General features: G+C 37.7%; 1 long non-coding RNA gene across 1 annotated transcript; it reads left to right on the top strand.

Annotated features, from left to right (window-relative positions):
- Positions 1 to 224: 224 nt before the first annotated feature.
- On the top strand, positions 225 to 3191 carry LOC136840515 (uncharacterized). The gene is made up of 3 exons (XR_010853628.1): positions 225 to 464; positions 668 to 752; positions 2895 to 3191. It is a non-coding gene; the product is annotated as an uncharacterized lncRNA (long non-coding RNA).
- The last annotated feature ends 8441 nt before the right edge of the window (positions 3192 to 11632 follow it).

The following is an 11632-nucleotide window of genomic DNA, read 5'->3' as shown; positions in this document are numbered from 1 at the left end:
CTATTTATCATGTATTGCATTATTTTATACTTCCCTGAAAGACAAGTACAAGAAGGAAGTAGAAAATAAAAACAATACTGGCAAAATTAGCGATTTCAAGGATATCCATAGATCGCATTCGGTCATGTTCCAAGAAGCAAGACACTGCTAAGACTTTAGAGTCCTTGGCAAACGACAGCATCGTTCGGGCTAAGACGAGCTTCGGACAGTTGAACCTTCGGACCTTCGACTGTAACATCGTTCCGGGCGGTAGACGTTTAGCAGGAGTTTGATAAGCAACCCATTTTTCCTTCGGAGTGGCGTGTTCATTTCCTCCTTAATTTATCGTGGCGTAATTGGTCCTGTTGCGAAGTGTTTACGAAAAAACCGTTATCACTCGACTAGACTACAGTTGGCGCTTGAGATTTCCATCGATTGTTGTCACTTCGTTGGTCAAGTTACAATAAACTTCAGGCTTCTGCAAGGTAACACTCGTACTAGGCCATATTATTGCTAATATTGTTTATTTGTTTTGGGGTTTTCGAATCCTGCTGCTTGTTTAGTCGTACATATTTTTGGCAGTCATTATAACTATTTCTGTGGGCGTTTACCCGTAATCTGACGCTAGTAAACGCCCAAAATTTACAAGTTTAAGTTACGCTCGGCTCTAAAGCTTAGTCTTTTCCAGGATGCTTTTGGTACGAGTTTGACTGTGAGTTCCTGTTCTAACGGTAAAGCTTTATGCTTGATAAAGCTGCTCACTTTAGCAACAGGTATGTAGGAGGTATTTTTTTCTGCAGAGTTTAGTTGTAAGTAATTGTCATAAAATTTGTCATAAATTTACTTTTTTTAATTTTTGTAATTTTTTTCATATTTTAAATTTTGTAATAGATTTGCTTCGTCATAAATTTAATTTATAAATTTTTGTAATTTATTTTTAATTTGTCGGAAATTTACTTTTTAAATTTTTGTAACATTTACTTTTCATATGTCATAAATTTGCTCTATTAATTTTTGTAATGTACTTTTTTAATTTGTATATATTCTTGAACGGCTTCACTTATCCTCCATCCCTTTAGGGGAGGCGCCCCTGGAGGGGTGGGGGAGCCCCCATGTTCTGCATAGTAGGTCGTAAGACCTACTATGTAGGTTCTTGGGTGGTTGTGAAAGCCAACTAATCAAACTTCTTTTTTTCAGGTGGTAAATACATAATAAATTGCTTAGTTTTCTTGTAAGGTCAATTAGGTATAAGGTGTTTAAATGTGCTTGGTTGCCTCCCACTCAGTTAAGTTTGCAGAATCTCCCTAAGGTTTTAGGAAATTAAGAATGTTTATGCCATCAAACGACAATATTCAGCTTTAAAACAAATTTATGTACAGGTCTGGCGTCTTGGTATGTTTTACATTAGAATTTTAGCTTCCTGAATATGGAAAGTTTATGGTTAGGTTAAATCAAGTAAGTTTCAATATTCATAAGGATTTTGTCCGATTTAAATTTTTGAGCGTATAGTTGGGGTAATACTTAAATTTTTGATCGTATAGTTGGCGTTAGACAATAGAATTTTCAGAGGGTTCGAACTTGGTATTCCTTTCTCATAACCAGAAAATTTCTGGTTATAGTGGTTATAGGAAGCTACCTAAATGTACGCATTTACGATATGGCTTGCTTACCTAATAGCTAATCTCTTGAAAATCATCGAAACCATGCAGTTTTCCCGAGACAGAGATTATGTCCAGAGTAATGTTTGGATTTTTGCTGTCAGCTGGTGGTATTAGTTATATGAAGTTTGTCAGTAACTCAACTTTCAGTAATTTTTTGTTCAGTAATTTTTTGTTTAGTTGAAAGTATGGAAATTTGAAGTCGTGGATATTTTTGGCAGGGGATAATTGGAAAATGTTTACTTTCAGTGGGGTGTAGTAAAGCTTCAGGTAGTTTTGATACTATTAAGTTACTCAGCGCTTAAGCAGTGTACTTATGATATCCGCTAACATTGAGTTTGTTACTCTATGAACATAGGCTACGAGTTTGTTACTCTATGAACATAGGCTACGAGTTTGTTACTCTATGAACGTAGGCTACGAGTTTGTTACTCTATGAACGTAGGCTACGAGTTTGTTACTCTATGAACGTAGGCTACGAGTTTGTTACTCTATGAACGTAGGCTACGAGTTTGTTACTCTATGAACGTAGGCTACGAGTTTGTTACTCTATGAACGTAGGCTGCGAGTTTGTTACTCTATGAACGTAGGCTACGAGTTTGTTACTCTATGAACGTAGGCTACGAGTTTGTTACTCTATGAACGTAGGTTACGAGTTTGTTACTCTATGAACGTAGGCTACGAGTTTGTTACTCTATGAACGTAGGCTACGAGTTTGTTACTCTATGAACGTAGGCTACGAGTTTGTTACTCTATGAACGTAGGCTACGAGTTTGTTACTCTATGAACAGTGTCTGTAGTTTCCTTTTTATAAAACTTATCAATAGATGGCTAACCTGTAGCTCAGGCGCTTTAATGGAGTTTAGTGTCCTATTAATATTCTTGGAGTTTAGTTTCCTCTTTAATATTCCTGGGGAGTTTAGTTTCCTCTTGTTTCGCTTTAATATTCTTGGAGTTTAGTTTCCTCTTTAATATCCCTGGGGAGTTTAGTTTCCTCTTGTTTCGCTTTAATATTCTTGGAGTTTAGTTTCCTCTTGTTTCTCTTTAATATCCCTGGGGAGTTTTGCTTCCTCTTTCGTAGGCGATGAATGAAAATGTAAAACTCCCATTAACTACCAAGGCAGTCCTCCACTGACCAGCTTCTGAGTTATCTTTAATTATTTACTTCAATGTTAATTACTTTGTATTGTCCGTTCACTATCTGGAAATACAATTAGTTATTTTTTTTGTGGATTCTAAAGTGTTATGTATTTGCAGAATCCCTGTCTTTGATACACCATATTTCACCTGACGATCACTCTATACGTGACGAGTGCTGATAGTTTCCTGCAAATTGTTGGCCATTTTGGTACTATGCCTGCTGTGGATTCCCAGGCAACACGTCACTTCGCTGATTTTGTTTGATAGCTGTCTTTATGTTGGCTCCAAGCGACTTGTCATTTTCAATCGTTCTGGCTAAATGTATTTCTCTGCCCAGTTATAATTAATAGCTTATTCGTATTGTACAGTATGTGATTAATATTTGTACATGGACATAAGATATATTTGCATAAATGCGTATCTTTATATTTCATTTTTCTAATTGACATCCAGTTTCTTCAACCTATGTCAATGGCCCATCAAAAGCCAAGGGAAAACTCATCACCCAAAATCTTGAGACACAGGCAATAAGTTTTACTATATGAACATCGACAATGAGTGTTCTATGAACACAAGCAAAGAGTTTTTCTCACTGAACACAAGCAATTAGTTGTACTTTGAACATAGTGTTACTATACGCACATAAGCAATGAGTTTCATTCTATGTACACAGGCAATGAGTTTTACTCATAAACACTGGCAATAAACTTGATACTCATGCCCAAGCAATGAGTTTAGAGGTTACTTTTGAATACTGGCAATGATTTTTTTAATTTTACTCATGAAAATGGGCACTAGTTTTGTGATGCCATCCATGAAAGTGGGCAGTGTTTGTTTTCCATGAACCCTGTCAAATGAGTGTTGGGCTGTCCGTGAACTCAGTGAGTAAATGGTATTATCGGCACAATAATTGATGCTGTTCATGATCTCAAGGCACGGAGACATTAATACAATCCTTGAATAAGGGCAGTGCTTTGTGGGGCTGGTTATAACATAAGCTTGAACTGTGATGCTTCCTTGAACAGTGCATCGTGGAACTGTTCATGAACACAGCCAGTGAGTTTGGGATGCTATCCATAAGGCACGAGTTTCCAATGGTATCCATCAACAAGGCCTTGAGTATGTGAAATAAGCGTTGACTTAGATATGAGTTGGGATGAAATTTCAAGTACCCATTGATTTAGTTCATGCAGTTCTGTAATGAACGTCAGTGTTCACCACGCTATCTATGGCAATCAGGTGTTTGATAGTATTTGCTATATAGGACCTAAAATGTTTAAAAGGTCACCAGGCAGTTGATGCATGTACCGATGTACATTTTTAAATAGAGTATACTAACGTAGAAGCTGTTGAGTCGTTTTGATATTGATTAGTGGCAAAACTTATCTATGATGTAATCATTTCCTCCCTAACAAGAGCTCGCATTACGCAACTTCTTTGCTTTAGTTTAAAGTTCAGCGGTCTCTCTTATCTGAACTCTTGAAAGATCAAAGGTATCTTTTCAAGAATACGACTTTGATCATAGAATGTGGGCTATCTTAATCTTGATTTTGCTGATTTTGATAATGTACATTTTCTAAGCATTAATATACAAATTTTGTTTGGTTTCTACGCATCGTAAAAATTTTCAACTGCAAATGGCGCCAGAGGCAGAATGACATTGTAAAGTATTAATGCTTGTCATACAGTCTTAATGCGTAATATTGGTAGAAAATGTAAGGCTGCGTCCACACGATCGAGCTTTGTTCGACGAAGTTTGTCCGGTGTGACGTCAGAAGCGGGCAAAGTTCTAACTTTGCTCGCTGTTTCTCCGCTTCTGACGTCACATCGGACAAAGTTCGTCGAACAAAGCTCGATCGTGTGGACGCAGCTTAAGAGATAATCTAGTCCAGATGGGTACAAGTTTTCAGTGGGTAATAACCGTTTTTGGGCATTAATAGGAGAAACGTAACTCGTGGTTTTTATAAGCCAATTATCCTTAGGGTAAAAGATATAGTACCAATTTCAAGAAATTAGAGTTAACATTCACTTTACGTAGTTGCAGAGTAATTGCCGTAAGAACATTTTCCTCTGCCGTTGTTTTTCTGTTAACAGATCTCAACTTGCTGGAGGAACCAGAACAGATCTCAACTTGCTGGAGGAACCAGAATTCGAGAAAATGAGCAGACTCAGGCCGGATTTGCGAACATACCCTTGTTAGGCTGGTATTTCTAGGTATCCGTGATGTCGACAAGATAGATGTAGCCTTCTATTCATTATTTAATTTCTAAATTTTCCCCGCTGCGCTTCTCATTAAAATCCTGATAGGTTTGTAAGTTAGGTTCCTCGGATATTCTGCATTCGTAAACCTACAATTTGCCTGTATTATGATTTTTTTTTATTAATAAATGATGGGTCTTTAGTTTTCAGTTCTTGACTACTTCCTCGGTATTTTTATAGGGTAAAACAAAATATGTAGAATCTGGTTTATCATCCATATAATTACAGATGTTGAAGGTAAAAACTGAGAAATATTCCCGTTTGACTGTTTAACAGTATTCACGTGTGAATACACATGTGAAAGGCCTGTATTATATTTTAAACGTAAGCAAATCAACGTAAGCCAACCTCATGGAGTTGTTGAAAATTCCAGTTGTTCAACACTTAGAGTGGAACTGTGGTTTGGGTATTGGTTGTGACGACTAAAATGCCCTCAGCTAATTTGTGGGACAACGAGCTGAAATCTTGACTCCTTGTAAAGAATAAATGTACAGTACCAAGAGTACCGTTAAATGTATTGGGAGCAAAATAATTATGTAAATTATGTAATTTTGCTACTTTAGAACAATGTGTAATTAGGGGGTAAAACTAAATATCAAACTTTCATAGAGATAGTGCAAAGAAATTATTTCCATTCATTGGTATAAAATTTGATAATGTGATGGTCAGCTACACTTTCATGGACAAAGGTCTTAGGCTACCTGGCTAAATAAAGGATTCAATGCAGGTGAAAAGAATTGTATAGATTATAAAAAAAAAATCTGAATTAAGTTAACTTATTAAAGTATTGCGCGACGTTTTTAAGGGGGTTGAGGGGAGTGGAGGTCGTTTGGTAAACAAATCTGGTTGACCACATAAAGCTTTGTGATGGAAAGTTTCTTTTACCAAAAACATTTGTTTTAACGATTTCTGTTTAGTAGGTCACTTCGATTCTGAATAACATCATAGGTCCCAGCGCTTTGCTTTTGCCCAAATTTCATATTCCATTCAGTTTAATACTTCACTATGTAGGGTAATGACCATTTATTTTTACAACTGTCCATGAAACCCTTTTAGGGTGGTAGCGCCGTCAGTGCACCTCATACGGTGCACTGTAGGCATTAATTAAGGCTCTTTGTAGCGTCCCTTCATCCCTTAGCTACAACCCCTTTCATCCCTTTTACTGTATCTACGTTCGTATTCATTTATATCTTTCCATTCTCTTCTATCAGTTGTTTCTTAGTGCAACTGCGAGGTTTTCCTCCTGTTACACCTATCAAAACTTTGTACTCTCAATTTTCCCTTTTAAAGCTGAATGACCTCATAAGTCCCAGGGCTTGGCCTTAAGCTTAAATGTTACATAATATTCTGTTCTATTAATGAAGCCAATTTAAAGACTAAAAATTCTCAGGACTGGTTGTTTAGGATAGTAACTATTACGGATACTATTGGCTTAGTGAATTTGTGAATTTGACACCGAATAGGAGATAAATGAGCAAAATAGTCGAACTTAGTAATCAAAGACATTTGGAGGATTTTAACATAACCGCCGTTAGATATGGAATGCTTCATGTGGATGTATCACTTGAAATGGTATTTGTGTTAATGGGTCTCTTTAATTGCTATTATTTCCGCGCATTGCGGAAATGAATATTGTAAACTACGGAAGGACTTTGTAAATTAGTGAAGTAAAATACAGTATATAAAATCTAATTGATACATAGGCCCCATATTTTACAAATGAATTCTCAGTACGGTTTTTAATAAGCTGGTGACTCTAGAACAGAATGGTTGTGGTAAAATAATATTACCTTTTAAATACGTTCAGTATTTAAAAGACACGAGCAATAAGCATCATGTAGTGAAAGAATTAACTCCAAAATTTTGGAGGTTACTTACCAGGATGATTGTCTTAGTTTATTTGGAAAGAGGTAAACGCCACTAAGGGTTTCTTTGCGAAGACACATCTCGGGATGCTGCTAAGTTTGTTTTTACGCAAATCGTGTGCCGTCGTTTAATATGGATCGCGCTGTAAAGGCCAATAGATTTGCTAAGTGAGCTGCTTCATAACTGGCGGGAGGGGTGGGGGAGCCGTAAGGAAAAGAAAGAGTTGAGGAATTGGCATTGGAATATAGAATTTAGCCCAAAAGCCAAGGGCTGGGACCTATGAGGTCATTCAGCGTTGAAAGGGAAATTGACAATAAGAAGGTCTGAAAAATGTAACATGAAGGCAACTTTGCAGCTGCAGTGTGAAACCATTGTTAAAGAGGGTAGGAAGTCAGAAGGGAGAAGAGAGTATGAAGGGAGGTAGAGAAAAAGGAATCAAAGAAGGAACGCTGCAAAGAACTTTAAGTAATGCCTACAGTGCACAACGTGAGGTGCACTGAGGACGCTATGCACCTTCGGGAGAGTTGAGGAATTGCTTAAGATGAGGATGGCGGACTCAATAAAGAATTGCTTAGGCCGAGGAGGACAGACCAGAAGTTAGGGCGAGGAAGTGAGGCTCATAAACAAATTGCTTAGGCCGAGGAATAACATCGGGTATAAACCCTTCGGCCCCCAGCTGCAACCCCTTTCATTCCTTTCACTGTACCTCCGTTCATATTCGCTTTCTTCCATTTTACTTTCCACCAATAGCTTCATAGTGCAACTGCGAGATTTTCCTCCTGTTACACCTTTCAAACCACCTTCCTGTCAATCTCCGTTTCACCGCTGAATGACCTCATAGGTGCCAACGCTTGGCCTTTGGCCTAAGTTCTATATTCCAATTCCAATTCAACAAGCACGAAGCTATAAATGAATGAACAGCAATATACGTGATTGTGCGTGGCACTTGGGAATGATGGCTTGTGTTTATAGTTTAGGGAATGAAAACCTGGTAGGGAGCCGTGTGCACTGTAGACATTACTTAAGGTTCATTGCAGCGTCCCTTCGGCCCCTAGCCGTAACCTCTCACATTTTTTTTACTGTACCTCCGTTCATATTCAATTTGACTTTCCACCCTCTCTTAAAATTGTTTCCTAGTGCAATTGCGAGGTTTTCCCACTGTTACGCCTTTCAAACCGTCTTACTGACTGTCAATTTCTCTTCCAGCGCTGAATGACCTCATAGGTCCCAGGGCTTGGCCTTTGGCCTTAATTCTATTATCTTTGGCATTTAAGGTGGCATTTAACACTAGAACTACCGAGCGGTCATACAGTATTGACCTGACTTTCACTTTCAAATATATTTATTTTTCGTAATTTTTACCTAACAACCTTGCTTTCCCATGGCTTTTTCTAATTCACCGGGAAACTGAAATGAGCTTTTTGCTCAAGGAGATATGGTCTTTTTTACCTTTAACGACCGAACAACGGTCATTTTAACCGTTGGTCTATATAGGGAGTTCTGTTGGTTATTATGACTTGGCAATCTACACATATTTCGTGACTCATTTTCAAGTACATCATAATTCGTCATCTAGTCTCTGCTGAGGTTAAATACAGTCCTCAAATCGCTCGCTTTTGGAAATAGAAGCTCTAACATTGTTGACTACAATATCATCCTCTGACTCCGGTGGTCATCTTATATCTGACGGCGAGGAAGAAAGATATATTTCACATTCTGAAAGCTCATCCGAATCTGATGAAGAAAGCCGATGATGACAATGATGGCGCAATACAAAGTGAGCATACTTTTCATGAAGAAGAAAATGCAGTAGGCGGGGGATGATTCGTGGAGCATGTCATTTGAAGGGGTGTATGCGACAATGGGCATGTTGATGGGAGTTATCACTAAAGGACAGCCAGTATAATATCTCTGATTAAAAAAAAAACTTAAGGGCCTCCATTTTTCCGTCAAACAATGTAAGAAATCGTTTTAAAGAAATTATGAAATTTCTTAGATTTGCTGTCAGGTCAACAAGAGCCACTCGATTGCAAACTGATAGATTTGCGTTGATTTCTGAAGTTTTGGACTGATTTATAAAAAAAACTATTGTATGCTATAGACCACCTGAGAAGATAATAGCAGTTGTATAGAATGTAGGTGCCCATTCATACAGTATATTGCCAGCAAACTATACAAGTTCAATCCCGTAGGGGGGTAGCGCTGTCAGTGCACCTCATGCGGTGCACTGTAGGCATTACTTATGGCTCTTTGCAGCGCCCCTTCGGCCCCTAGCTGTAACCCGTTTCGTTCCTTTTACTGTACCTCCTTTCATATTCTCTTTCTTCCATCTAACTTTCCACCCTCTCCTAACACTTGATTCATATGCGTGGTTTTCCTCCTGTTACACCTTTCAGACTTTTGCTGTCAGTTTCCGTTTCAGCGCTGAATGACCTCAGAGGTCTCAGTGCTTGGCCTTTGGTCTAAATTCTGTATTCAGTTCATACAAGTTCAGTATTAGGCTATCAAATAAAACATTGTCAAACAGGATACTGCAATGGGAATAAGACTTCAGACATTTTCCACCAGTGTAAGAGATTTGTATGCGGTAAATGCACAAGCAAGGTGTTCAGGAAACTCCTTTGCAAAAAAAGTATATACTTGAAAAAATTGACATCACTCCCTTGAGTAGAAAGTAAGAAAATTTAAACTGGCAACGCATCGCATCATCGCACATGTATATTTCATTATTTATTTTTCAGTCGTGTTTTTTTATGTAAAAACTAATTTTTTTTTCTAAGTGATAAATACTGATAAAATATCTTTTACAATATGGTACTCAAATACAGATCATGTAATGAAAATCTCATTTCAGACGTTGTTATTTCAGTAACCTAAAAGGTAAAAATATAATGTATACCGATAAACCTTCGCTATACTGACAATAACTACTCGAATGCGGTCACTCGAGTGCCGTCGTTTCAAGGAAGAGGGGATGTTATTACCTGCTGTTATAACAGCAGCTTAGGAAAAGACTGCTGTTGAGTTCATCTGAATCTTGTAATTACCTTTAATGCATTTCCTATTTCAGTGCAGCAAATAATATTTCAATGTTGCAAATTATAATATTTCATCTACTTCAGGTTTGATAGCATTTATGTAAGTTTTTCTCGAGGTAATTGAGGAATCTTACATTACTGATTGTCAACAACTTATTCTATTTCCTTCCTATGAATAATTGCAAACCAATGATTCAGGATGTTTTAATAAGCGAAAATGCAGACTTTTACAATGCCAGTACGTGTACGGTCATTTTGACCGCTCTGTCGTTCTAGGTATGTACACTCGGAAACCACAATCTCCGACCAACCTGGGTCGTGCTCCGAGTTTATGAGCGGGGCCTTTCTGGACAGATTATACCCCCCCCCCCCGCCTATCCTAACAACAACCCGGCAGTTTCGACATTTTTTCTTAGTTTCGATATTATACAGGTTGTAGAATTCAACACAGTGTTGTCTATATAATCATCCCATGACTGCTTTGCATTATATGCAGCCAAATCATTAAAGAACACAAAAAAAAACAAAAGCAAAAAAAAAAAAAAAAAACACCCAAAGGAAAATCCGGAAGAGTTCAAAAGGTGTTCGAGTGTGTTTCAATCCGTGGTAGTTGGCGTTGCCCGCCGTCCAGAAAGGCCCCGCTCATAAACTCGGAGCACGACCTAGGTGGGTCGGAGACTGTGGTTTCCGAGTGTACCATTGGTGGTCGTTCTAGTGTTAAGCACACATTCGTTCCATTTAAGTCAAAATTACTTTTGTATTGTAACCTTTATTTTTTTCGTTTCTATTTATCGTTCCCATGCCTAACAATAAAAAAAAAAAATTGTATGCCTAGGCTAGCCTTTTATGCCGTGCGTAATAAATCAACACCAAGGATGACGGGAACTGAGTGGGATTTTAAACTTTTGCTGGATGAGTTATTTAGCTAAATAGTCCCGAAAGTGCTTAAGCACTGCGCTGTTATAATTAGTTGTATGCTTTATAAAAAAATTAGATACTGAGTATTCTGAAAAGAAAACCACAATACCATTGCTATCATGCCATGTTAAAACTGGAATTTCCAGCCTTCCAACCAATACAGCTTTGATTGCTCCAGTCAACTCCAGCCCGGTTCTAGACAGCCATATAGACAACATTCCTTACTTATGTCGAATATTAACATGCTCATGTAATTTACATGCAAGAAACTACTAAAATATCCCTTATTCGCACTCGCATAGCAAAATGTCTTTTCATTTGCCCCTACAATGAGATTAAAAAATAATCATTTAAAAGTCCATCGTTCTTTAGATTTTGACATGAGTAGACTGGTTGTTACAATCGCGTCATTCTTGTGCTTGTATTGCTATATTATCGCCATAAATCGGCATGTTTATGATCTAAATAAGATGTGAGGGTTGTATGTATACATAGGGAATCAGATGTATTACTGAAGAAACATTTTCTATCTCTATCACCTCATTAACACTACGATATCGGAAACATTGATTTCAGCCAATCGAGAGCTAGCTACGCATATTGCCACATCTACCTAAAACCTGCGTTGGTGAGTAGACACATGAAATGAAAACGACTATAGTTTTTTCGAAGTCTTTATTATCATCTACGAGGAATTATAAGCAGAAAAACGCTGGCTCTCTTTAGCATATCTAGTTTCGTGGATCTCTACAGTTTTACTTAGAACAACTGTAA

The sequence above is a fragment of the Macrobrachium rosenbergii genome, chromosome 7, assembly GCF_040412425.1.
Source record: "Macrobrachium rosenbergii isolate ZJJX-2024 chromosome 7, ASM4041242v1, whole genome shotgun sequence".
NCBI lineage: Eukaryota > Metazoa > Arthropoda > Malacostraca > Decapoda > Palaemonidae > Macrobrachium > Macrobrachium rosenbergii.
Note: the sequence above shows the minus strand (reverse complement) of the source record. Positions and strands in the feature narration are given on the sequence as shown.